The 26,332-nt window shown below is 52.4% G+C and overlaps 1 long non-coding RNA gene across 1 annotated transcript in view; it reads left to right on the forward strand.

Annotated features, from left to right (window-relative positions):
* LOC121817726 (uncharacterized) overlaps nt 1-17,780 on the forward strand; it is a 30,835-nt gene extending 13,055 nt beyond the window's left edge. The window contains exons 4-5 of the long non-coding RNA XR_006057767.2: nt 10,547-10,839; nt 11,060-17,780. This is a non-coding gene — a long non-coding RNA (uncharacterized LOC121817726). The remainder of the gene's footprint in view (nt 1-10,546; nt 10,840-11,059) is intronic.
* Nucleotides 17,781-26,332: the final 8,552 nt, after the last annotated feature.

Raw genomic sequence — 26,332 nt, forward strand, 5'->3', positions numbered from 1 at the left:
CACGATAGTATACATGTTTCAATGCCATTCTCCCAAATCATCCCACCCTCTCCCTCTCCCACAGAGTCCAAAAGTCTGTTCTATACGTCTGTGTCTCTTTTGCTGTCTCGCATACAGGGTTATCATTACCATCTTTCTAAATTCCATATATATGTGTTAGTATACTGTATTGGTGTTTTTCTTTCTGGCTGACTTCACTCTGTATAATCGGCTCCAGTTTCATCCATCCACCTCATTAGAACTGGGCATACACACCGAGGAAACCAGAATTGAAAGAGACACGTGTACCCCGATGTTCATCGCAGCACTGTTTATAATAGCCAGGACATGGAAGCAACCTAGATGTCCATCAGCAGACTGATGGTTGGCTTCTACTCCACCAGCCTTTCTCTAGGTTCTGACTCACTTCATTTGGACTCTCAGACCAAATTCAGAACTGGCCATTTATGGAGCAGCTTTTAAGGTCCACTGATAATGAAGACCGTCCCGTTGTTGTTCATTTGTTAAGTCGTGTCTGATTCTTTGTGACCCCATGGACTGCAGCATACCAGGCTCCTTTGTCCTCCACTATCTCCTGGAGTTTGCTCAAACTCACGTCCATTGAGTCGGTGATGCCATCCAACCATCTCATCCTCTGTCACCCCTTCTCTTCCTGCCCTCAATCTTTCCCATCATCAGGGTCTTTTTCAATGAGTTGCCTCTTCAAATTACGTGGCCAAAGTATTGGAGCTTCAGCTTCAGCATTCGTGCTTCCAGTGAATATTCAGGGTTGACTGAATGACTTTAGGAGTGACTGACTTGATCTCCTTGCTACCCAACGGACTCTCGAGTCTTCTCCAGCACCGCAGTTCCAAAGTACCCCTCCTTTTGTGCTCGGTCTTTACGGCCCAAATCTCCCAACTGTACACAATTACTGGGAAAACCACAGCTTCGACTAGATAGACCTTTGTTGACAAAACATGTCTTTGCTTTTTAATAGACTGTCTGGGTTTGTCATAGCTTTTCTTCCAAGGAGAAACGTCTTTTAATTTCATGGCTGCAGTATTGGTCAGCACTGATTTGGGAGCCCAAGAAAATAAGAATCCCGTGGACAGTATGAAAAGGTCATCCTGGGCACCATGTAACAAAGCCTGCTTGTGTTGTAGATGAGCATGGCACTTTGGAGAGATTAAGTGGTCAAGGCCCGTGTAGTCACTGACGCTCTGGCTTAGACGATGATGGCTGTGCTGGGGGCGATGGAGGTGGTGATGGGGGTGATGGCGATGGTGATGGGGAAGGTGATGATGATGGTGATGGTGATGGGGTCTGAGGGTGATGGTGATGGTGATGATGGCTGTGGTGGGGGCGATGGTGGTGGGGAAGGTGATGACTGTGGTGGGGGTGATGAAGGTGGTGATGGAGGCGATGGTGATGCTGATGGTGACTGTGCTGGGGGCGATGGTGATGGGGCCTGGGGGCGATGGTGATGGTGATGGGGAAGGTGATGATGATGGCTGTGCTGGGGGCGATGAAGGTGGTGATGGGGCCTGGGGGCGATGGTGATGCTGATGGTGACGGTGGTGGGGAAGGTGATGATGATAACTGTGCTGGGGGCGATGGTGGTGGGATCTGGGGGCGATGGCGATGCTGATGGTGACTGTGCTGGGGGCGATGGTGGTGGGGACGGTGATGACTGTGCTGGGGGTGATGAAGGTGGTGATGGGGGCGATGGTGATGAGGCCTGAGGGTGATGGTGATGCTGATGCTGATGCTGATGGTGACGGTGGTGGGGAAGGTGATGACGATAACTGTGCTGGGGGCGATGGTGGTGGGGACGGTGGTGGCTGTGCTGGGGGTGATGGTGGTGGTGATGGCGATGCTGATGATAACTGTGCTGGGGGCGACGGTGGTGGGGACGGTGATGATGATGGCTGTGCTGGGGGCGATGAAGGTGGTGATGGGGGCGATGGTGATGAGGCCTGAGGGTGATGGTGATGCTGATGCTGATGCTGATGGGGACGGTGGTGGGGAAGGTGATGACGATAACTGTGCTGGGGGCGACGGTGGTGGGGCCTGGGGGCGATGGTGGTGGGGACGGTGGTGCTGATGGTGACTGTGCTGGGGGCGATGGTGGTGGGGACGGTGGTGACTGTGCTGGGGGCGATGAAGGTGGTGATGGGGGCGATGGTGCTAGTCCTCGACACTCTGCTGCGCAGCCCCCTTTCCAGCAGTGGGTGGTGGTCCTTGTGGGAAGGAGGAAGGCCTCTTTCTGGCAGTGGGAGCGCTTCACCAGCCTCGGATGTAAGTCTTTCCCGGATCAGCTTCTGCAGCTGCCGCTGCATCCACACACCCGGTGGCTTCACAGAAGTCTTCTTGCTCATGATCTGGAGGCCAGAAGCTCACCGTGCAGGTGTCAGCAGGTCCAGGCTCTGCTGAAGGCTCGCAGAGTACCTGCTTCAGGCCCCTTCCTGCCTCTGAGGGGCCGATAGTCTGGCTTGTGGACGCGTTGCTCCGTGCTCACCTCTGTCTTCATGCAGCCTTTTCCTCTTCTTGTGAGGAGCCCAGAGTGGGTTAGGGGCCCACCCTCATGACCTCATCTGTTCGATGTACAGGAGCCAGATGTGATGGGTGGAGCTGGGCTGCTTTTAGAAGCTCAGTTCTCACGAGGGGAGAGTGGGAGCCAGGTACTGAAGACAGGCGTCAGCACAGGCGGCTGAGTGTGATCAGACCTGAGGGCATCGGTGCGTCTGTGGCGTCTATCACAAGGGGGACTCCTGCCAGGCTGGGGGTCACCTCCACATTCCGGGCGCCGTGCTTTCGGTGGGACCACCTTTGGCCGCCATGAGCTCTGGGGGTGGTGCAGCAGGGAGCAGGGCAGAGCCTGTGCCCAGGACCCTCAGCAGCCCTCCTCCCAAACCAGGTGGGAAATTAAGGGCCAAACCAGGGCGGATTTTCCAAAGCGCGGCTTCAGGGACTTTGATAGCAGGCTCCTCCCAAATATGAGGACCAAGGCAAACACGCTGTGTTCTCTCTGTGAGGATGGGCTATTGTGTTTCTCTGGGAAGATGCTATGCTTGGCCGGGGCCACATGAGGGTCAGAGGCTATTTGGGTTGTTGTTCAGCAAATGCAAAACCCAGTTAAGAGAAGGGTGAAGGTCCCCTCCTCACGCCTTCCACGCTGCGTGCCTCTCTCGTCGTCCAGTGTGCATGCGTCTTGCAAGAATGATGGGGGAACATTTGTTATTATTTTTTGTTCTATAACTCAATCTCAGGCACCAAGGTTTAGAAATAGCATCTTTATAGGGAGGACTGAGTTTAGTGTTTTTCCTATAAAATAATTTCCACAAATTTAGCTCCAGGCTCTTTACCCTGCCTGATATAGGAGACTGGATTCAGAGTTCATTTTTTTTTTGAATGTCCATAAAATGCACGCACCTCACAAGCAGCGGGAGCTCCCGGCGGCGAGGTCCCAGCTCTGTGTCTGGGTCTCCGCGCCTCCTGGGCCTCCGCTGGCCTGGCCGACCCTCGCCCCTGCCCTTCCTGCTGTGGTTCAGACGCCCTTTCGTGACAGACGTGCCAGCCCCATGGCCGTGAGGGGCCACACGGGCGTGTCCCGTGGCAGGTGTGTGTTCCTCGGGTCACCTTCAGGGCGGCCCACGCTCGACTGTGAGGCTCAGGGTGACCCATCTGTCTCCGACCTGGGCTCAGGACGTTCCTAAGACCCGGTCTTGCTGAGCGAGTCTTGAGCGCACTCGTGTCCCCCAAATAAGCCTAATTGTGAGCGAGGTTCCCCATCTCCCCCTCCTCAGGAAACCCCTCTGAGAACAGGCCGTTAGCAAGAGAAAGGCACAAACTGTGTGTGGTGTTAGTGCGTTTATGCTTCTCCCCAGCGTGAGCTCTTCCCGATGTTGCCTTTGAGTCTATGTTTTAAATTTTTGTGAAATTAGGGGAAAAGCCCTCATATTTAAAGTTGATTTCAATTTAATGACCATGAGATGGTCTGATTTCTTTTCCTTAGAAACGGTTTCTTTTTTCTTCCTAAATCTCGCTATGGCTCCTCACCCACCCTCTGTTGTTACGATCCCGTTGTGAACCACAGACAAGCCCGATGTTTGGATTTGGGGGACTTGGGGCAGCAAGTTAGGTGCTCAGCTGAGAGTCAAGGGAGGTTTCGTGGCTGAAATTCTACGTAGTTTAAAGATCTTTGACTGTAAGAGAAAAGCCACAAATGTGAAGTTAAAGTTAATACACTTATTTTCTTCTGTTTTTTCCCTGGGGTCAGAAAGAAGTGATAAGTGGGAAGAACAATGAGTGACTTTGGTTTATTGAATCAATGAATGATTCAATTAATACTGAGGAAATTTTAGTCCCTTCAGATGAACACACAAAATAAAAGAGAAGAAAATAAAATGCAAGGAATATTTCGATGCAGTAATTCAGATGACAGTGATTATGTTTCTGTGAAAGTTTGATCTGGAATCTGATGTGCAGAAATTTCCACGTGACTGAGTCTGTCTCCCCCACCTTTGTGTCTGGGGAACGGTAAACAACTGGACTCTAAGCCCTTGCTGTTTGCGTATAAATCGCGTTTACAAAGGCGGGCTCAGCCCTTCACTAGGCTGCTTCGGGTAGCCATGCATTTCTGTTCCTCCTCATGGCCGCATTCTGCTGCAGTAGCTGTAGTTTCTGCACTAAGAGAAAAGATTAATTGGCTCATGGCAACACATCGGGCCGGCCTGGACATTGTTCTGGGGCTTTGCTTTAATTCTGGCTGTTAAAGGCAAAAAAAAAAAAAAAAAAAAAAAATCCTCTGCGACAGTGTTATTAATGTGATAAAAAGGAATACTTGTTAATAACTAGATAATTTTGAGAACGTGGGTTCATCCATCTGTTAATCTTTGTTGTGATTAAGGAGGAAATCCTATTACCCATTATTCCTAATGACAAGACCAAGGAGGCTTAAAGCCCCAGCCGGTGCAGCCCCGGAGAAGAGCTGTGAAGGGTATCAGCGATCTTGGTGGCAATTGAGGAATTGGCCCGACCTCCACACAACAAAAGTGATACAAAAGAATTACACCCTCACTAAAGTCTATTTCCTCGTATAATCACACAAAATGATTTTTCTTAAATATGATAATAAATCACAGCAAAAAATCAATGTGGCAGAGCCCAACTGCTATGGCCTGATAACACATCAATCAATATTTAGTATTTAGATTTTAATTAATACATAGCCGTGCAGAGACTTTTTAAGGGAGAAATATTATCTCAGATAAAAAATCCAGCACTGTTAGCATGCAAAAGTTGTTGCTCATATCTGTCATTGATCAATCTGCTGGGGTTGTGATTAAAACCCCTTGGAAATATCAGACAAGAGGGCAAAACAGATTGAACCAGAGAGAATGTTGTCGGCACCTCTGCTGGGAGACGCAGCTCAGGAGGCCGTGGAGCCGGGGCCGAGCCGCCTAAGCGGCAGGCTTGGGGAGACGGAATCCAGGGTCCTGGGAACCTACAGACCCCAGAGTCCTGGGTTAACCTGCAGGGTTCCTGCCAGTGCTCCCTCTGAACTTACAAACTTCAGTTTGGGATGAAATTTTTCTCTTGGTGATCAAGTGTTTTCAGAATAATTTTGACGTTTACTGAACTTTTCTCATTAATTACAGTCGCACTTTTAAATTCCTCTCTTTCTCGTGGGGTGTGGACGACAGGGGCTGCTAAAACTCCGAGTCCTTGCAGGGGAGCAGGTGGGGGGCGTGGGTTACTAGACTAGACTAATAGACTCCAGACTGTTTACAAACTGCCCCCTGGGTCCCCACCCACGACCACCTCTGCCCTCACCTGACCTCCTACTCCCTGCAGCTGTCCTTTGAACCACACCCTCAAGGAAATGACTCTTCTCCTGTGTCATCAGAGGCCATGCGTATTACAGTCCCGAGACTGGAACCTGACGGGATCCTGGTTGCGTGGGGGCGTCTCTGGGGAACTGAGGGCTCAGGGAAGCAGTGACTTTGTCCTGCTCGAGTTCCAATGAGGAATCTGTCTGCCTGGGGGGCCATGGGCGGGGGCACAGCGTCCCTGAGGAAGCAGCTTGGGAAGTCAGGCTTTGAACTCACAGAAAAACGCTGGGTCATTGAGGAATTAGGCGACTGATTCTCACTTATCAGAACCATGATGGTATCAAAGGCTAGAACATTCCTGCATTTTGACAGCACAGTTCCACCTCCAGGACTTTACCCTAAAAAGTATTCAGATAAGCCTAGATGTCTCCATATCAGGGTCTTCCTGCAGTGAAGCAGCAACAGACCCCCCATCCCCACCCCGGCAACAACTAACAGACACTTAGAGGCAAGAAGGAGCTTGTAAGTCGGTGTGTGAAAGGCATCCGGGAGGCGATGTGTTTAGGGGAATCATTAGTGACTTTGCGAAAGGTGATCCCAGTTCACCCAAATACCTTTTGGTGGATGTGCCTTAACGTTTGGCGGTAGACAGAAGGGGAACAGCTGTCTGCTGCCTCTGAGCCCATCCCCCTTTCACAGGAAGCCCCCAAACGAGTTCTCTCATTCATGTCAAATGGTCCCCATCTGATGCCCCCTCCCCCGCCGTAGTGTCTTCAGGGTCTGCTCTCCTTCAGTCCTACACACCATCAGACAATTTTTTTGTAAAGTCCTGTCCTGACACGTGTCGCATGAACTGAGTGGCGTCGACAGGTCGGAGTTGGATACTAAATTTAAGAAGAACGTCCTGTGTCCTGTTTTTATGCGGTCAGAGCGGCTGGTCCTTGCCTCCAGGTGCCCTGGACATCGCTACACCAGGGAGTGGTTGGAAGTAAAGGCCGTTAGATACCAGAATGTCATGTATAGGATGGAAGGAGCTTTTATTTGCATTAGAAGTGACCTCTTGTTTTCCTGCAATGATCAGATTAAAACAATACTCAATTCTTAAAATGTACATTGATACAGGTGAAGCGATGGAAAGATGTTTATCTAAGATTTATAAAGACAGCCATCTGAGCTCAAGGTTCCCAATATCTGTGTCTTGAGGGGTTTGTGGAGTCATCGTCAGGTTAACTAGTTAACGCTGGTGGAGGCTCATCAGTACCACCCCAGACCCGGCTCCAGCTTTGCCGAGGAGCAGATGGGAGGCAGACAGCCTCCATCCAGAAGACCTTCCTTTCCCAGGAGAGAAGAATCCAGGACCTGATTGCTGACACTCAGCCTGGAGTCTCCATTACATGCACTGAATGAAATATCTGATGGACTGAACTGTTTAAATCCCGGTCCCTCTCTGTGGCCGAGCTCATGCCTACAGTCGCCGGGGGAGGGAAGGTCTCTGACCACCAAGCAGGTGATTTCTGTTCCCTTTAACCTTGCAGGCTGGATGGTGGGAGGTCTCCTGCCCCAAGCTGGCGATCTGGGGCTCGGGTGGCCCAGCCCCCGCTAGGCCTGTGATGCCAAGTCCTCCCTGTCCCCCTACCCCCGGCTGGGGCTGTGTCCCTTGGGGAGAGGAGGCTAGTAGTCCCGCTAGAGAGTCTGGGGGCAAACTGAGGGTGCTCCGTGTGGATTTGGGAAGTGTGCTTTCTCACATTCCTAGTAGATCAGGACACAGCCAGAACCTTCACACCAGCAGAGGCAGTGCTTTCCCACATTTGCTTCTTTTCCTCGACTGCTTCTAAGCAGACGCCGTGGGATGCAGTCCTGGAGGTCTGCTCGGCAGAGGAACCTTCGTAGGTGTCATGACACAGCTGGACCCACTAACGTCATGGTGACGTTGGCATGCTCCAGGCAGGCGCACTTTATTATTCTTATTATTTAGGCGCACTTTGTATCCCTGTGAAAGTATGAAGCCTCCCGGAAATTAGATGTTAGACACAAAGATTAGCGCTGTCACAGGAGTTAACTATTGATCAAGTCCTATAATTGGCTGTAAGAAACTTCCTGAGGAAAGCCTTGGATCTGGTTCCAAAGCTGGGGAGGCTGTGAGCGGGGGTCATGGAGGGCTGGGGAGACCATGAGCGGGGGTTTGTGGCCGGGTGTGGAGGCCATGACCTCCCAAGTGTGGACGCGTTGGCCCATTGTGCAAGACTCTGTTAAGAGACGCAGCTCAGCCTTGGCATGAACGCAGAGCAGGCTCCAGCTGACACAGGGTCCAGATCTAGAAGCTGCGCTCGACGGCCCTGACGTGTCTGTGGGGAGGTAACTTACCCTTACGTAGACAAGCTCGCCATGTGCACGTGAGCCAAATGGGCAGGTCAGGGGAGGCGCGCTTGTGGAGCGGGGCGTGCATGAAGGTGGGGATGAAAAGTGGTGAAGAAATTAGGGGAGCTGGACCCCAGACTTCACATGTCCAAGGAGAGGTTTTTCCTTTTTAAAAAAGAGGCGAGAAAGGCAATTACAGCGAGGAGAGACATTTAATAAGACAGATTTGTGCCAATCACGCTCTACAGACGGGTGCCAACGCGAGAGCGGGTGTCTCGTCTGACCTGCCGTCTCCACACCTGAGGGGCCGTTCCTGTTGAGGGCTGTGTGCTGCCTGGAGGGGACTCTGGGGACTCAACTCTCGGCCGAAGCTGAGGGTTTGAGATGTGAGGTGGGAACCTTCCAAGGATGGGCAACTCTTTGAGTTGCAGATGAGGCTTCAGGACTCAGCCTTGAATGCAATAGTGATGGAGTGACTGGGGCCTCCCTGCAATGATGGAGGCATTGAGTTGCAACTCAGGACAGAAACCGGGATGGAGAGAAGTCGGGACCCTGAAGGCTTGGGGGGAGGTGATGGTGAAGGGCAGGAGCTTGTGGTAAAATAGGTCAGCATGTAGCAGTGCCTGGAAATCAGAGTAAATGCTCTCTCCCAGCCCAGGTTGTGCAAAGCTTTGTGAAGATTCAGCCAAACCAGCAACAGAGAGACATTTCCAAAATAATCAGGAAGGCTTGAGAACTGACTGGTTGTTTGGTCACATGAGGAGACTGTCATTAACTACTTACAGTGTGATGATGATGACAAGGCTCCATTGGACTGGAAGGGTGCTGACAGGTGAATGGACAGGGTTGGGGCGCCCGGTGGAACAGCAGTTGGGTGGGGTGGGGCGGGGCTGGGAGAACCAGCGATGCAAGCGACCTGGACGCGGGCTCTGCCTCTGTGCGCGTCCAAACATGCCCATCACGTTTGCTTTGTGAAGGGCGGCTGTCAGCGTGGTGACGGGACCAAGGGCAAAGCCGGGCTGTGTGGCGTGGTCACGAGCTTGGACGTGTCCGAGCTCCGTGGGAAGAGGCAGACTGAGTGCCTGCCCGCCTCTAGCGGCTGCTCAGGGGGCGAGCACACGTTCCCCGGGGGACATGGATTGGTTCCGATCTTTCAAGAAGGGTGTCTGCTTCTCACGGCGCCCCGACTCCCGCCAGGCGTTGTACACGTGTTCACCTTGCTCTTCCGGCAACGCGGAGCGTGGGGTCCTTACCCAGACTTTACACGGGGAAGGCTGGGGCTGAGCAGGGTCGGTGCCCGCCGGGCAGTGGGTTCGAGCCCGGTGTGCGCGAGGCCCTGGGACGGAGGGTCATGCCCGCCACGCGGTCAGCCCGCACCTCCCTGCTGTCCACGTGGCGCCAACCCTAATAGACGGAGCGTCCGGCCAGCGCAGGCGCCTGTGGAGACCCTGGGGCTCAGCCCTGGTCTCCCGGGCTCAGCGCGCACCCCTTGTGGGGCGGGCCAGCTCCTCCGCAGGCGCGACTTCCCAGTTAGTGGGCACCCGCCTCCCGCGCTGCCCCGGGATGTCTTCGCGGCTGCCTGGCCAGCTGGCTGCTCTCTGATTCTGCTCATTTCCCCGATGGTCGATGGAAGCTATTAGTTTGTTTCCAACTTCTGACGAGCGTCAGTGACTTAAGAAGGGTTGCGGCTCTGACGGCAGAGCCGGCTGATACAACAGTGCTGGCCCACAGCCCTCCGCCCTCCTGGAGGCAACCTGAGGCTTGGGTCCCGTTACTGCGAACTGTGCTCCAGAGTGAAGTCTAATCTTTACTCCTGTGTCGGTAGATTGTATGTGAAGGGTGCTAACAGATTTTTTTCATCATTTGATCTACTAGGAATATGCATAGTGTTTATCCATCTGGAGGGACAGTTGTCTTTTGGTGAGATGAAAAGCACACGCTATTCAGTTTTAATGGGCATACATGTGTATGTGCACCTGTGTGCATGTGTGTATAGATGCATGTATGTGTGTGTATGTGTATGCGTGTAGTAAATACGTATGTGTCCATGCATGCTTGTGTATGCTCATGCGTGTGCAAGTATGTGTATAAGTGCGTGGGTGTGTGTATAGAGGCATGTGTGTGTATGTGTATATGTGTTTGTGTGTGTGTATATATATGTATGTGTGTCCATGCATGCTTGTGTACACTTGTGCGTGTGCAAGTATGTGCATGAGTGCATGGGTGTGTGTCTGTGTGCACACTGACCTTGTGTGAGCACCTGTGATATGGAGGTGTTTTGTGTGCATTATTCTTTGTTCCTGGGACTCTGAGGTCTGCAAGACTGTGCCTGTGATGTTACTGTTGCTACCATGTTTGCTGTTATTTTGCAGGAGGACACTGGGCTCCCGTAGGTCATGTTCCTCGTATGCAGTCACACGAGGGCACAGCTGGGCCTCCAGCCTGCACTTCGGTCTGCATCTGGACAGCACCGGCCGGCACCCTGCCTCCCGCACTCAGGAGCCTAAACACGAAGCACCCTGTTGGTGTGTTCCCTGTGGCGCCCACAGCCCATGCCCCATGGGCAGCACGCATGTCTTAGTGGAAAGTGGGCGCCTGCTCCCGCATCACCTTCCTCCGGGCGTGCATCCTCACTCCCCAATGCTGAGGCTTCCGACCCGGGCAGGTGTGTGTTCATTCTCCAGATAATCAGAGGCCCTGATAAAATAAAGCTTCCCATGATGGACACCCGGCCGACAGGGCTGTTAGTTTACAGAGGGTGTGGGCAGAGTTGACTGGAAAATTTTGATCACTTTAATTTACTATATCCAGTGTGCCTGCTGTACTCGGCCGGCACTTTTATCAAGCCCTGGGCGGTGGTATTGATTTTTTTATTTTCTATGTAGGATAAGAAGACAGAGAGTTAGGAGCGAGAGTGAATGAAGAACTTTCTCCGATTGCTGCTTTCTCCAGCTTATTGCATCCTGTCGTCTGTGGTTTCGGATGATGTGCGGCGTGTCAGGGCTGCTGGGAGCAACAAGCGGGGCGAATTCCAGTGGAAGAGCCAGAAAGATTGAAAACGGAGGAGGAGGGATGGGAGAAGGTCGGAAAGTGCCCGTGAGCCCTGGAGAAAAGCAGAGGTGGAGGGAGAAGCGTCCTCAGTGTGCAACCCGTCAGCACGCTTCTTTAAAGCTGCTGGGACCGAATGGACAGGTGCAGCCAGCAGCCGGCTGTAACACCCTTGAAACGGGCATCGAAGAAGTCTTTGTGTTATTATTTTCTTTCTGAAATGAAAAAAAGACCCCCCCAAACAACAAGAATAACACACACAGCCCCTCACGCAACAACCAAGGGCATTCAGCCCATCTCTAGTCTTGCAGGCGAGCCCTGGCGGGTGTGTGGGTGGCAAGCACCTTCCCTCGGCCGCCCCCCCATCCCCTGGGCAGACCCTGGCAGGCAGTTCCAGGGCACGAGGGACTGAACCCCCTGCAGTAGGTGCAGGGCCCCTCCCTGTCATGTAGAAGCCCCTTGCCACAGCCGGGCTTCTTGACAAGGCTAACGCGATTTGACAAAATCCAGAGGCTGAAGGAGGGTATTGTACTGGCCTGATGGCTCCCGTGTGGTGGTGGACGTGGAGCAAGAGGGATGAGAGACAGGCCCCTGGGACTCCAGCCATGGGTCTGGGTTCCCGTGTGTTTTGTGGCTCTGGGTCTCTCGTTTGCCCATAGGCTATGTACCCTCACCCAGCTGCTTGGCAGTTGGGACCAGGGGTCATGAGCAGCACAGGTGCCCACCTGGTGTTCCCAGGAGTGAAGGATGTGGGTTCCTGATGACCGTGAGATGTGAAATGTAAGGCGCGATAGGAGGAACCCGAGGAAACAACCTCAGTTATGGAGGAGCAGGCAGAACCCGGGCTCCAGGCAGAGACGTGGAAAGCTGGGCACAGAGTTTGGGGCAGGGTCATGGCCAGGCTTGGGTGTGCCCCAAGAACTCACCACCCAGCCCGTGAGATGCTGCCAAGACCCCACTCAGGGTGATGGCAGAGGTCAGCAGGGCACTGGGTCTTTGGAAGCCTTTTTAGGAAAGAAAACAGTAATGCGGGAAGGACTTGACTCTGCCTGGGTCTGGCTGCCCTACAAGGAGTGACGAGGGCTCAGAACTGAAGGCGGAGGCCAGGGGCAACAAGGGAGCTGCGGACACAGGTCCGCGGGGGTGCGCTTCAGCAACCTGCACACGTGCGGCTGGCTCTCACCATCAACATCCTCAGTTTACCGCTGAGAATCTCAAATCCCAGTCGCAAAGCTGAGTCGTGTGTCTGATGTTAGGTCTTCCTTCTGGAAACCCCGATCCTGTCCTCAGTGGACGCTGTTCCAGAAGACACTGCTCGTGTCTGCAGGCCACCTGTGCTTGCTTTAATTCTAGGATATGAAATGCACAGGAGGTCGGGAGGGGGCAGGGTTCGGATGGCGTGCTCGATCGCTCAGTCGTGTCTGACTCTTTGTGACCCCGTGGGCTAATTTAAACGTTAGGACTTAAAGTCTTCAGGGTCAACCTTTGACTATCAAAGATAGTTGTTTGTTTTTTTCAAAAGTATAATTAAGTCCTTTTTAATTTTTAAATATATTTTTTTAGTTGGAGGAAAATTGCTTTACACGTATATATGAAATCTAGAAAAGTAGTATTGATGAATGTATCTGCAGGGTAGGAATGGAGATGCAAATGTGGAGAGCAGACACAGTAGGGGAAGGAGAGAGTGGGACAAATGGAGAAGGTGGCATCCACATATATATACTGTCACACACTCTCGCTATCATATATGCACTCACTATCATATATACACCATCGCTTATACACACTATCAGTATTGTAAATGCACTGTCACCTGTAGGATGGATGGCCGGCGGGAAGCTGCTCTGTAGCACAGGAGCCCAGCCGAAAACCGTTGTTAACTGCAGGCATTGCATAATAAACTCCTGAAACTAGATCTAACAATGTAGCTTGATGCTCTTAGATTAAAAAAAAAAAACTTTACTTTTAAAGCTCTATTTCCTCTGTTAAAGTCACTTAAAGGGATCTTTTATTATCCTGGTAAGCCCTGGTTCTGTCTCTCTCTCTCTTTGTATATATGTGTATACGCATATGTAAGTATTATGTATAAAACTAATTTTAATTGGAGTAAAGTTTCAGTAAAGTTAAGTTAGCACATGCTTTTAAGAATGTGGTTTGCTAAAATTGTCCATTTTGCAGAGATTGATGCCTTATCATTAAATGAAATCAAGGCAAGTTGCCCCACCCCGGTTCCCTTGAAAGCCATCGTCACGGCTGGCAGAGGAGGTGGGGCGACCTCCATGAGTGTTTTGTCGGCTTAGGTATTTACATGTTTTCCAAATGCTTTCCTCTTAGTTTCAGGGCTCCAGGCAGCCCGGGTGGAATGCCTTCTTTAACCTCAAAACACACCCTGAGGGTGCGTGTGGACTCTGCCCCTGGAGCCGACCACTGGTCCCGGATGGTCTGGGCTGAGGCTCGTGGGGCTGAGACCCACCAGCCCCTCCAGGCCCCTCCAGCCCCGGCTTCAGTGCTCCCCCCTCTTTGCATTTGTCCAATTTGATCGGGAAGCGGGGCTCAGAGCCTGGTTCCTGTCCTGCAGAGTACAGAGAACATAGGTTGACTTCTGAAGTTGTGTTTACTTTTGTTTCTTCCCTAAGAGCACTGATTTAAAAATTAAGGGCCATGGAGGAAAAAAAGCCTGATGATGCAACAGAAAATAAAGGCAAACTAGCTTTCTATGTTGCTTGTAAGAATGGCTGTGTGCTGCCTCGCCTCATGTTCTGGTGGAATTTGTCTCAGAAGACATAAAAAAAAAAAATTGTTGCTTTAAGGTCATGTGATGCACGATACAGATTTTATTTCACATGTAAATACAGATTTATATGCAGGACTTGCTGGAACGAGCTGCCAAGGTCGAGAACGTTTCTTCTGCCTTCGGAGTTGTGGTGAGCTTGCTGTATTCTTTATAACACTGTGATTTGTCCTCATTATTTTAAAAGCTATTGCTAACAGTTAAAATAAATTGCTTCATTTGTAACATATAGGTTGCTGTATAAAAGATGGCAGGTCAGGTTTGAGTGAGAAGTGCCAGCGCTCGGCAAGTAATCCTGGCTCAGCGTTCACGGCACCGGAGACTCGGAGGTGTTCTGACCGCTGACTTAGTTTCACTTCCAAGTAGAAGAGCTTCCGTCAGTGAGTGTGTTAACTTCCCCCTTTCCCTCACGTTCCCCCCTGACCAGGTGATACCAAGCACAGAAGCAGGTCTCTGAGAGGAGATGGGACCTCCTGCAGCAACAGGAGGCAGAAAGCACCCCCCTCCCCGCCCCGGGTCCACAGATGGAGGGTGACAAGGGGCCCTCAGTTCAGAGGAGCTGAACGCAGCACATGCTGTTTGTTGCTCAGTTGTGTCCAACTCCCTGTGACCCCATGGACTGTAGCCCACTGGGCTCCTCTGTGCATGGGAGTCTCCAGACAAGAATACTGGAGTGGGTTGCTGTGCTCTCCTCCAGGAGATCTTCCCCACCCCGGATCGAACAGACGGCTCTCATGTCTCCTGCATTGGCAGGGGGGTTCTTTACCTCTAGCGCCACCTGGGACTCAGTTGGTGACATCCAAAGCGTCCCAGTCGGGAACCAGCTGAACACATACATGCCTTCCTCTCTGCAACAGGCCTGACCAGGGCTCTGGCCTCGGCCACTTCAGCGTCAGAGGCTTCAGGGCCTGTTTCACTTGGTGCTCGCGGGCTTTGATGTCCACAGTGAGAACCAGTGAGTTGTTGTCTTCTATTTTCTTCACCGTGACTCAATTGTGAGGGGGCGCTTGAGGGGGGACTTGATGGTGGTCTAGTGGTCACCCCTGTTTCTCCAGGGCGGGGCGCTCTTCCGAGGATATTTGGGTTGCCGGAAGGTGCGTGACATCTGGATCTCACTTCTCTGTGTCTGTGGATGCTTTTTAACACTGCTTTCTTGGCCTTCAACATGCGTTTTCCCCTTAGATTTCCTTCCCTTTTTGATTCTGTGTTGAAAATTCAGCGTTTTTGGTTATTAATTGGCCTCAGTAAGATGCACAATCACACACTTTCCCCCCCCCCCCCCCCCCCCCGCCCAGGAAGATTAATATGTAGCTGTGGATTCCAGGATCATTTAAACCCTCCTTGAAAATTTGACCCATCATAACAGACAGATGCTCTCAGAAAACAATAGCAATGAAAATAATAACAATAATGACAATCATAAATGTTAACAATGGAAATTGGCACATGGAAGCGATAGTTCAGCATTAACTGTTCCTGAAGGAAGGAAGGCTCTTCTAAAGGTACCTCTTTCCATTCAAGATACAGACCCAAGCAATGCATGAGGACGAGAAAAGGGAAAAACAACAGAAAATGGGAAAAAATGGCTTCTGTTTACCCAGGTTATTTCTGAACAGTAATGCAAGGATGTAATAGAAATAATTTAGACATATGGATAAGAACCTTCAAAATCAATAGTGCTGGAAGAAATGAAGCATATGCTGATGCAATCAAACAGAATTGAATTTCATACAAATGTTAGCAAATCTATATCAGATTAACACAGCAAAAACTTCATTTTCATTGATTTATAACGTATTATTATTGTTTTCACCAAACTGCCATAGACAGCCATTTAGCAGCTGCCACGTGCCTCACGGGTGAATAGGAGCCTGCATTGCGGCGGGCACAGAAACACAGGGGCCCGTCAGTCACCAGGGCGCAGGTGCGGGCTCCGACGCCCTCCTCTTGCTCCTCTTCATCGCGTTGCATCATCCTGGAGACTTCTGGTGAGCGTGGGCTGTTCACTTGGAATTCACAGACTCATGAAGGAAAAGGGAAGGGGATGTTTTGTAACCTATAAGCATTTAGCAAAAATGGGGCTTGAAAGGACCGTCAAACACATGCGCATCTCTATAGCCATATCTGTCTCTGCCTAAATAACTCCAAAAAAGTGGTTCCATCAGGATTGTTCTCAGGGACCAACTGTCTGCTTCTGGAAGCCACGCCTTGGCCTCCGTGGCCCAAGCTGAGCCTTTATCTTCAATGTAAGCCTGGGTGAACTGCCTCCCTGAGTTTGCAGTTTCCAAGATGAAAAATTGGGGATTCGCCCTAGATCCTCCGGGGTCTCTCCCATCTCAACACTTTTCATAAGAACTTCCTCTTGGATGGTGAGAACTAAGTCAAGGACTGAGGTCCATGAAAGGCCAGCCTGCAGATACCTTCCATTTGGCCCTTGGGTTCTGTCCCAGCAATGGTTTACAAGGCGAGTTGTGTTTTGATCGCAGGCTGGGCCCACTGCATGGGGCCTCAGGACAGGTGGCCACACTCACCCTTTCTGCCTAGCTGTCCCACATCCCAGATGGTTCCTCCCAGTTTTTATGCTTGGAGTCTCATCAATTGTGGTTTAGTTGCTGAGTTAGGTCTGACTCTTTGGCACCCCATGGACTGTAACCCGCCAGGCTCCTCTGTCCATGGGATTTCTCAGGCAAGAACACTGGAGTGGGTTGCCATTTCCTTCTCCAGGGGCTCTTCCCCACCCAGGGATTGAACCGGGGTCTCCTGTCCTACAGGCAGATTCTTTACTGCTTTCGCCGCCCGGGAAGCCCCTCATCAGTTCAGTTCAGTTGCTCAGTCGTGTCCGACTCTTTGCAACCCTGTGAATTGCAGCACGCCAGGCCTCCCTGTCCATCACCAACTCCCGGAGTTCACTCAGACCCATGTCCATCAAGTCGGTAATGCCATCCAGCCATCTCATCCTCTGTCGTCCCCTTCTCCTCCTGCCCCTAATCCCTCCCAGCATCAGGGTCTTTTCCAATGAGTCACCTCATTGCAGGAGGTGGCCAAAGTACTGGAGTTTCAGCTTCAGCATCAGTCTTTCCAATGAACACCCAGGACTGATCTCCTTTAGGATGGACTGGTTGGATGTCCTTGCAGTCCAAGGGACTCTCAAGAGTCTTCTCCAACACCACAGTTCAAAAGCATCAATTCTTTGGCACTCAGCTTTCTTCACAGTCCAACTCTCACATCCATACATGACCACAGGAAAAAGCATAGTCTTGACTAAATGGACCTTTGTTGGCAAAGTAATATATCTGCTTTTGAATATACTATCTAGGTTGGTCATAACTTTTCTTCCAAGGAGTAAGTGTCTTTTAGTTTCATGGCTGCAATCACCATCTGCCATGATTTTGGAGTCCCCAAAAAATAAAGTCTGACACTGTTTCCACTGTTTCCCATCTATTTCCCATGAAGTGATGGGACCAGATGCAATGGTCTTTGTTTTCTGAATGTTGAGATTTAAGCCAACATTTTCACTCTCCTCTTTCACTCTCATCAAGAGGCTCTTTGTTCTTCTTCACTTTCTTCCATAAGGGTGGTGTCCTCTGCATATCTAAAGTTATTGATATTTCTCCTGGCAATTTTGATTCCAGCTTGTGTTTCTTCCAGCCCAGCGTTTCTCATGATGTACTCTGCATATAAGTTAAACAAGCAGGGTGACAATATACAATGTACTCCTTTTCCTATTTGGAACCAGTCTGTTGTTCCATGTCCAGTTCTAACTGTTGCTTCCTGACCTGCATATAGGTTTCTCAAGAGGCAGGTCAGGTGGTCTGATATTCCCATCTCTTGAAGAATTTTCCACAGTTTATTGTGATCCACACAGTCAAAGGCTTTATTGACTATGCCAAAGCCCCTCATCGGTTGTAGGCAATTAACAAACAGCCCTCCTTGCCTGTGGGACCGTGGTGAGGAGTAGAGGAGTCACTCCAGGTATGTTGGGCCCTGGGACGTCCTCAGCAAATCAGAGCTGTGTCACCACTGGCTGGGGGCCGCCTGACTGTTCTGTCCGCACCCCAGCACCTCCCTTGACGGTGGGCTGTCAGTTCCTCCAGGCCTCGTTATCCGTGTTGTCTTTTCCCCTGCACCGTGTGATGTTTCCCAGCTGAGCTCCTGCCTCCGGTCTTCCTGCGGCGGTCAGAGCGGCCTCCAAATCCACACTGGGTCCTGATGCTCTGCTCTGTTAAGACCCCCGGGGGCGCCCACCACCTGGCCTCTCCAGCCCAGCCCTGGACGCTGGCCACGCCTGCCCCTCCTGCAACCCCGGGCTCGGTACACCCCAGGCTTCCCATCTCTGGCATTCTGTTCAGCATCTGCCCTGCCTGGAGACTGTCCAGGACTCACTCTGCCACCCAGCGCGCAAGGGTTCGTCAGCATGGAGCCTTCCCCCAGACTCTAAGGCCTCAGTGCAGGCCCCCGAATGCCCTTGTTCCTGAGCTAGTCATTCCCTTTCCCAGGCTCTGGCCTTCCCACCTGTAGGCTGGGTGTGTCTGCCTTTGTTCACACTCCCCAGTGCCCAGAGGGACCCCAGGCAGTCACAGAATACCTAGCTGTCAAGTTTCTTCTCCTGGGCACCCCTACAGAGCATCACACAACAATGCTCCCTTTTGCACCTTTCAAGATGATTTCTGCCTCTTTCCATCAGTTCAGATAGTTGCAAAGAAGTAGTTTCCACCATATTGATATATACTGGTCTTTAAAAATTAAAATGGATCATATGAGCCTAAGTACTATAGCAATTTGGTACATGGCACTATCCATCTAAAAATACATGATAACTATTTTTTCCTTAACAGCCAGAAGTTAAATATTATTTTTCCCCTTAAATTTCTGTCTCTGTTTCTCTTCCCAATAGGAATTTAGCCTAATGTTATATAACATGTTTTATTTTTTTTGTCCATTATCTTATCATGCTTCTTTTAAGAAAAAAAATTCTCTATGCTTAAAATAATTGGGAAAATTTTATGTTCGTAAAGCTCTGATTTCTTCTGGATTTATTGGTATAATTATTGTAAGGACATAGTCTATCAAAACAAATTATAAAATTTAATAAATATTAATCACTTTAAGAAGCAACATAGCTCAGTTGATAAAGAGTCTGCCTGCAATACAGGAAATTCCTGGGTCGGGAAGATCCCCTGGAGAAGGAAATGGCAACCCACTCCAGTATTCTTGCCTGGAGAATCCCATGGACACAAAAGCCTGGCAGACTGCAGTCTATGGGGTTGCAAGAGTCGGACAAAACTGAGCAACTAAGCACACAGCACACAATCACCTAAAGGAAATATTAATAATTATTCAACACAGTGGTCGGAAGTTTATAGACGTGATGGAGACAGTATTGGTTTTCTATTTAGTTACGTATTTGTAGATGACTGTTACTCACTGCTGGAATGGGATAGCATTCCTCTCAAATCGATTCTGTTTTTATGGATATATTTGCCAAGCTACTTGTTAGTGTAAACTCATCATAGAAATGGAAGCAACTTTGTTGTGGCAACAGCATGCAGTATTTCTATCTCCTTCCGGGTGCGTGCCAGTAATCACACGGTGATCAGTCATTGAAGCTATTTTCAGTGATCTATACCATCGAGACTCGGGTAGGGCCTCCTGCAACTTTGCTGAAGGCAGAGCTTTGGGACCATCGACTTGCAAAAGGGTTTGCCATGCAGCCGTCGTGTTGTTTGCTCATGTTCTCAAAGCTGAGAGTGGCGCTGTGTTGGTTCCTTCTCGGCCCAGGATGCTTTCACCCCGGGCGTGCCGAGGTCCGCTGTGAGGAGTGACCGGTGAGCCTTCGCTGTGGGAGAAGGCGGGGCTGCGCCTCAGGCCCCAGGCTCAGCCTCTGGCGGAGGGACTTCGGGAAGGAGCAGGTGTGGGGGCTGAGGATCCGGTGGTCTCGAGACGGCGTGCAGCCCTCCAAGATTTACCCTCATTGTTCCAGCATCAGAGTGCCGCTTAATCTCAGATTTGTGCTCAGGGCAGCCCTTTGTAAGGACGCCCCATTTGAGGGTCTCTAGCTGACTGCTGCTTCAATCAAGACAATGCTGTCAACTCAGTGCCAAATATGGCCCATGAGCTCTGGTGGCCAGGCACTTCCTCGGTAAAGATAATTCTGCTAATGGGTCAGCTCTGAGGGAGAAACGCACAGAATGGGGAGGGGGGTCCTGTCTCTGCTCCCACATCTGGGGGCTGCAGTGACCTCCACACTCTGCACACCAGCAACACCCATTCAAGAGGCTTCACCCAACAACTACTGGGTGTCAGGCCTGAAGCCATGAGCTAGAAACACAAAGAATCCACGCTCAAAATTCAAGGCCTAGTGAAAGAGGAAGGTAAGACCTGGAGCAAGTTCTGTACACCAAGTGCAATGCTGGTGATCCACTCGGGACCCCTGACTCCCGGACAGGGTCCCCAGCTCAGATGGGAAGGGGAGACAGAGCCCATTTCCCAGAACGTGTGCAACCTCAGATGAGGTTTACGGACCAGTGAGGGGCGTGAGGATAGAGTGAGGAGGGCAGACACCAGAAAGGGAACTCCAAGCTCAGAAACGCAGGAGCCACGCCCAAAGGCTGCAGGGTTCCCTTGATGGGACGTGTGGTTCAAGGCTGGGGGGCAGCCTGAGGGCCTGTGCTTTGGAGTTTGCCTAGAACGACCCTGAGGGCTTTAAGTCTGAGAGATGAGATTGGCTTGGTGTTTGACCTTTGTGGGGATGCAGAGATTAGATTGGGACAAGACTAGTGCATCGAACTTAGCTAAGAGGCCACCTGATAAAGTCCCTGAGAGATGATAGAGGCCTCGTGCAGTGGATAGAAGGGCAGTGACGGACAGATGGGCAGAAATGGAAGCAAACTGGGGGTGGGAGTTGATATGATGTCATCATTGGATGATTTGGGGAGGGGGTCAGGGACAGGGAATTCACAAGAGTGACTCCAGGCTGATGCTTTCCAAGGAGATTTATAGGAGAGGAGAGACGTGTCCGTTAGGGATGTGTTAAAATTCGTGTCTGCCAGACATTGAAGTGGAGGTGTCTGAGGCAGCAGAAGCCGCTTAGAAAACTGTTAACCAGTGGGCAGTGGCTGAAGCCCTGGAGTAAATGAGTCACAGGAAGAGGAAGTCAGAGGAGGCTTAAGGCAGGGGTCCCGGGGTGCGGATGACGGGAGAGGAGTAGCAGGTCTTTGAGGGGCAGGAGCACTGGGAGGGGGCTGGCGGGGCCGCGGGGCCCAAGGACAATAGGGAGGCGGCGGCAAGGCCAGGAATAGGCTCTCGGGGAGCCAGGGGCATGCGGGCAGAGTGGGGCTTCTCGGGGAAGAACCAGAGAGCCTGCGGGGGCGGGGGGGGGGACTTGGAGTGAGATGGAGACGGACGTGCAGGCTGCCTGCGCTGTGGGGAAGCAGTGTGAGGAGCGTGGGCCCTAAGGCAGGCCTCCAACACGCGTGGGTTTTGTTATTTGACGACGAGCATGCCTGGAGCATGTGTACGTGGTCCATGCAGACAAGCGGGGCACGATCTCCGGTAAGCGTGGCCCCGTGGGGTGGGGCTGGCCTGGATGCAGCTGGATTGTCGAAGGTGCAAAGGCAGGGTGGAGGAGGTGAGCCCTGAGGGCAGACCTGAAACCTGGGGCCGTGGCCGGCGATGCAGAAGCAACAGGAAGATTGTAACCGAGAGGCTGCTGGCCCGGAGCTGCTGCTGAGGGCGAAGAACGGGGCCCCGGGGCGAGCGGCACAGTCTGGGTGTTCTCCACCTTCCACCGTGTTTGACGTTGAGAGAGCGGTCCAACTTCATGATGAGATTTAAATTTTATGTGCAAAAAGTAGTTTATGGTTCAGGTTCAGCGAGGGGTTCTGACTCCGCTTAGCTGGCTTTTTGAGAAGTTTGCAGTAAAGAAGGGGACCTGGTGAAAGAGCTACAATTTAACCAGAACCATTCATTAACCAGGATCGTTCATTAACAGGGCAGACTCAGTAGTAGTTTTCAGCTCTCATAATTAAACTAAATTAACTTGAGAATTCCTTTGCCTAAATTTGATCTGACTCCTGTGGGCCTCTGACTCCTGTAAGGCAGGCAGGAACAGCAACTTAATAAGGTATTATATTGAAAACTAATTTTCGTAATAGGCGTCACAGTCACCCCTCGAAATGGTGCCTGGTTTTCCCCGACAAGGGCAGTTTAGACCGTGTGGCTTCACTGGGTGGTTTTGGGGAGCACGGATCTCTTGCGTCTGGATTGAGGATTGGTTCTGATAGAAATAATTGTGTCCCAGTTTAGAAGGTACTTCATGGAGCTCTGACCCGGGAACACTTTTACATTAATAGTTCCGTCCCCTGATGGGGATCTAACTGTGGGAGGGCATGGGGGACGGGTGGAGAAATGGAGCTCCCTGCTTATTCTCCTTTAGTCTTCGCACCGTTCTGGGGAGGGGCAGTGTCGGGCTGCAGGGACATTGAGGTGCTGTGGGATTTGATTAGGCGGTTGGCTTCAGTGGACTTGAGGTGTAATTGCTCTGAGATAAAAGAAATATAAGCAGCTCAATTACAGCTCAGCTCTCCCTCATCGCCTGCAATGCAAGCCTCAAACATTATTTTGTTAGAGAAAATGTCAGCAGCTTGTCAGGGATCTGATGAAACACCCTCTTTACCTTTCATACGCTAACTCAGTTCTGACTGTCCACTGGAGCAGCGTCAGATCTGCAGGTCAAGGGCTTGGTCCCACAGGCTGGCCGCCCCCCGGAGCTGCCCCCGGCCCCTCCTCGGGTACCGTGCTGAGGATGGAGGTGCCTGGACACGGAGGGTTGGAGCAGCGTGAACGCTGAGCCGCCGGGTGGGTTTGCCTGGACTCCTGGGTTCCTTCCTGTGCTTCCACTTCCTCACTCTTCATTCGTGTAAGAAGGAGGACCCCGTGTGTGTAGCTCTCAGATTCAGGCAAGATGGAGGAGAGTAAAAACACACGTCAGTTTGGAGAGAAAGGGCTCGGGCCCCTGATTCCTGGGCTGACGCTGGACGGAGCTGTGTCCTGCTGGCGCCTGGGGGCAGTGGATCCAGCAGGGTGTCTTCTGGACTCACCTGCAAGGCTGGGGATAAAACCAGGCCATGGAGGTCAGGGAAGGGACCGCTTCTGGCTTAAAATTCACCCGAATAGTCCCGGAGCTGGAGCTTGAGCTCCCAGGACGAAGTACGGGCTGGAGGGCACCCCAAGCAGGAGGCCGGGAGCCCTGTGACGAGCTCCGTGTGGTCACGGCTGGTTCCTGCTGCTGTGTGGATGCCGCAAAGATGAGGGGTTGGGGGGTCCCTGCCTGAGCTGTAGCGTGACATCCAGGCCCCTGCAGTCCTCCAGGGCCAGCCCTGGGCCTGCAGCGGAGACCCAGGAGGGCAGTGTGGATCCACGTTTGGGCCAAGTGGTTCATCCTCAGCTGCTGCTGCCTCTGACACGTGTGGAAATAGTGATGCTGCGGGTGTGAGGAGGCTGCTGTCGTATCTGATAGTGACTCTCCTGACCTCCATTCTGGTTTCCATAAACACCGTCAGAGCAGGCATCGGGTCTCCACAGCACGTTCTCAGCTGTGGGCATAGAGGCTGGGGAGCGGCTGGTTTTACCTCCTGTGGTCCTGCGCCTTCGCTCTAGACTGGAGGCCTTGGGTCTTGGCAGCTGTTTGTGGGTATGACCATGTTTGGAGACGTGTTTGGAGATTTCCATGAGTGAGGACAAGCGCTGGTTTCCAGCTGCAGAGCTGGACTCATGGGGGCCTCCTCTCTGCTGTGTGGTATCCACACTAGGGAATGATGTGTGGATCAGCTCTCAGGGATGCACGAGCCCCACGTGGATGCAGGGGTCGCCTGGAGCTGTGGTCCCAAAGTGCAGTGGTACCCCAAGGCCCTGCGGGCTCTTTGGTGAAGCAGATGCTGGGCGAGAGGTGGCTGAGCGGCCCCAGCAGAGGAGACAATGATGGGATCTGAGGGGCCGGTAGGCGTGTTGGGGTGCTTGGCATGTGTGCCTGGACCTAGAAAATGCAGGGTTTTGCTGGGAATGGCTTTCAAGGGCCCTCTGTGGGGGCACGTGCCAGAATGGGTGGTACTGGCAGGAGCCCAGGATACATTGAGAGCTGCTGGTCAGAGGCAGCAGGTGATGCCGGGGGCGCCCACCGCCAGGAGGGGAGAGCCAGGTAGGGACGTGGTGGGGGCTGTCGGGGCGGGGGCTGACAGCAGGGCCCTGGGGACCAGGCAGGCTGGTGGCCACAGGGAGGCTCGGGAGGGAGCGGCTGGCGTGTGAGGGGCCCTGGAAGGCTGGGCTGCACCTGCTGGAGGCCGGGGCCAGGCGATGGCAGGGAGGCGGCAGAGCAGCTGGAGGGCCTCCAGCCCACCCCGCTCGCTCCGGCTCAGAGAACGGGCCTTGGCGGAGACTCTCTTCTGCCTTTGCTCTTGGGCTCCAACTCTAGAAGAAGAAAGGAAATAATAACCTCACTTGCTTTCCTGCAGATATCCTTCTGGGCCATCGTCTGGAGCTTCCTTAAGCCAGAAGGCGCCTTCCTCCTTGGGCGGGTGGGATGTGAACGAGGTAGCTTTAGGGCAGAGTCCTAACCCCCTCACCTTCCCCTCTGCTGCCCCCCACCCCAGTGCCTTTGCTGGAATGATGGTCATTAAAATGCACAAAATAAAATACGAGTTCCAAGGAACAAATTTTACTAAAATACAGCTACCAGAATGCTGGAATCAGGACGACGTATACATCACGAGGTCTGAAAGCGCTGTCCGTGCTTTTCATCAGTGGTCGCACAGCAAGCCCTGCAGGCAGCCTGGCCACTGCCCTGATCTCCCATTTCCTAGTGTGCCTGTTTTGGTCGCAGGTGACCTGGCGGGTATGAGCCGGCGGCAGGAAGGGACCAGACTCAGCTCTGCCCCAGCAGCCCGCCGGGCTTCGCTCACTGTCTGCTCCCCACGCCGAGGTCCTTTGGAGTCTCCGTGGAGGTTAGTGGGCATGAAGATGGCTTCCTCCCATCTGTGTCCTCTGGGTCTTCTGGGAACCAAAAGCTCCGTGGGTGTGCACCCGTGACAGTAGAGGAGACGGGTGGGTTCTGCGTGCGGACGGAGGGGCCACGTGAGGCGCCTGCATTCGGTCAGGACCTCCCAGGCCACAGCCCCACTGCCCGCTGGGAGCCACGTGGAAACTGATGCTGCAGGGTAGGGGGGCGGGGGGCTGGCTGGGCTGAGCTCAGAGCTCCTGGGTCCTGGCAAGGCCAAGACAGTCTCTTAGGCACCTGACAACCGTGACCCCAGGCCTGGAGCCGCCAGGCCCGGGAGGGAAGAAGCGTGCGTGCTGGATGAAGACTTCGGGTGGGCTTTACTGGGTTCCTGCTGCCACGGTGGGGGGCGGGGGGTGGGCGAGAACAAGCAGCAGGAGCCCTGCTCTTCCCCGAGGGCGGCGAGCTGGACCCGTACAGGGGGTGAGGGTGGGGGCAGGTCAGAGGTCGGGCGGGGAGGTGACCTGGGCGTCCACCCCGCTTGGTTCCTGCGCGGGACCTTGCTTTTGCCCTCGGCACCTCCTCGTGGCAGCTGGGCTTGGCCTTTTTACGTCGTATTCTTCACGCAGTCGCTGGCCGTCCCTGATGGTTTCTTTGTGTTTTGTTGCTCGAGGAAGCATTTGTCCCGGTGCACGCACCGCACTGAAGGGTCCCGGGCCCCATCCTGGCTCACGCTGTTATCTGAGACCCTGGTTTGTACCGGAAACGCCCCCTTCACAGCGCTCCACTTCTGTGCTTTCCGTGTGAAACCGCTGGAAAGGACTGATGCTCCTTTAGACGGAGAGCATTTTAGCAGTCCCCATCACTGAGTGAAGGAAACCCAAACCCTGAAGATTTGGATGTCTCAGAAAACGTTTTTCTGGCCAATTTTTGTTGGTGTCTGTTATGGTTGCTAGGTTGTTTTGGAAGCATATTTTTACTGGCATCTGTTTTAAGAAAGTTTGGAGCAGGTATGTGTCTTGTTGCAGTAGCAAATAATTGTTAAAAATGAGGCTTGTCTTTGCCACCAATTTCAAGCCTCAGTTCGGCATCAGGGAGGCCTGGGGCAGGATAGGAGGGCCTGGGGCAGGATGGGGGCGTGTGGGCAGTTCCAGGAAGCCTGGGTAAGTACCAGGACGGGCCGGGGCAGCAGGGAGTCAGGAGGAACTGGCGACAGGCAGACATGTAAATATTTTGTGCTCTGATTTGCAGATTTCATGGGTGTTATGTCTCAGTAAGCCATGGCTTCATTTTCCAGCGTCATATTCTGGTGCCCAGAAATAATGGTGT

Source organism: Ovis aries, chromosome 23 (genome assembly GCF_016772045.2).
Source record: "Ovis aries strain OAR_USU_Benz2616 breed Rambouillet chromosome 23, ARS-UI_Ramb_v3.0, whole genome shotgun sequence".
In the NCBI taxonomy this organism is placed as follows: Eukaryota; Metazoa; Chordata; class Mammalia; order Artiodactyla; family Bovidae; genus Ovis; species Ovis aries.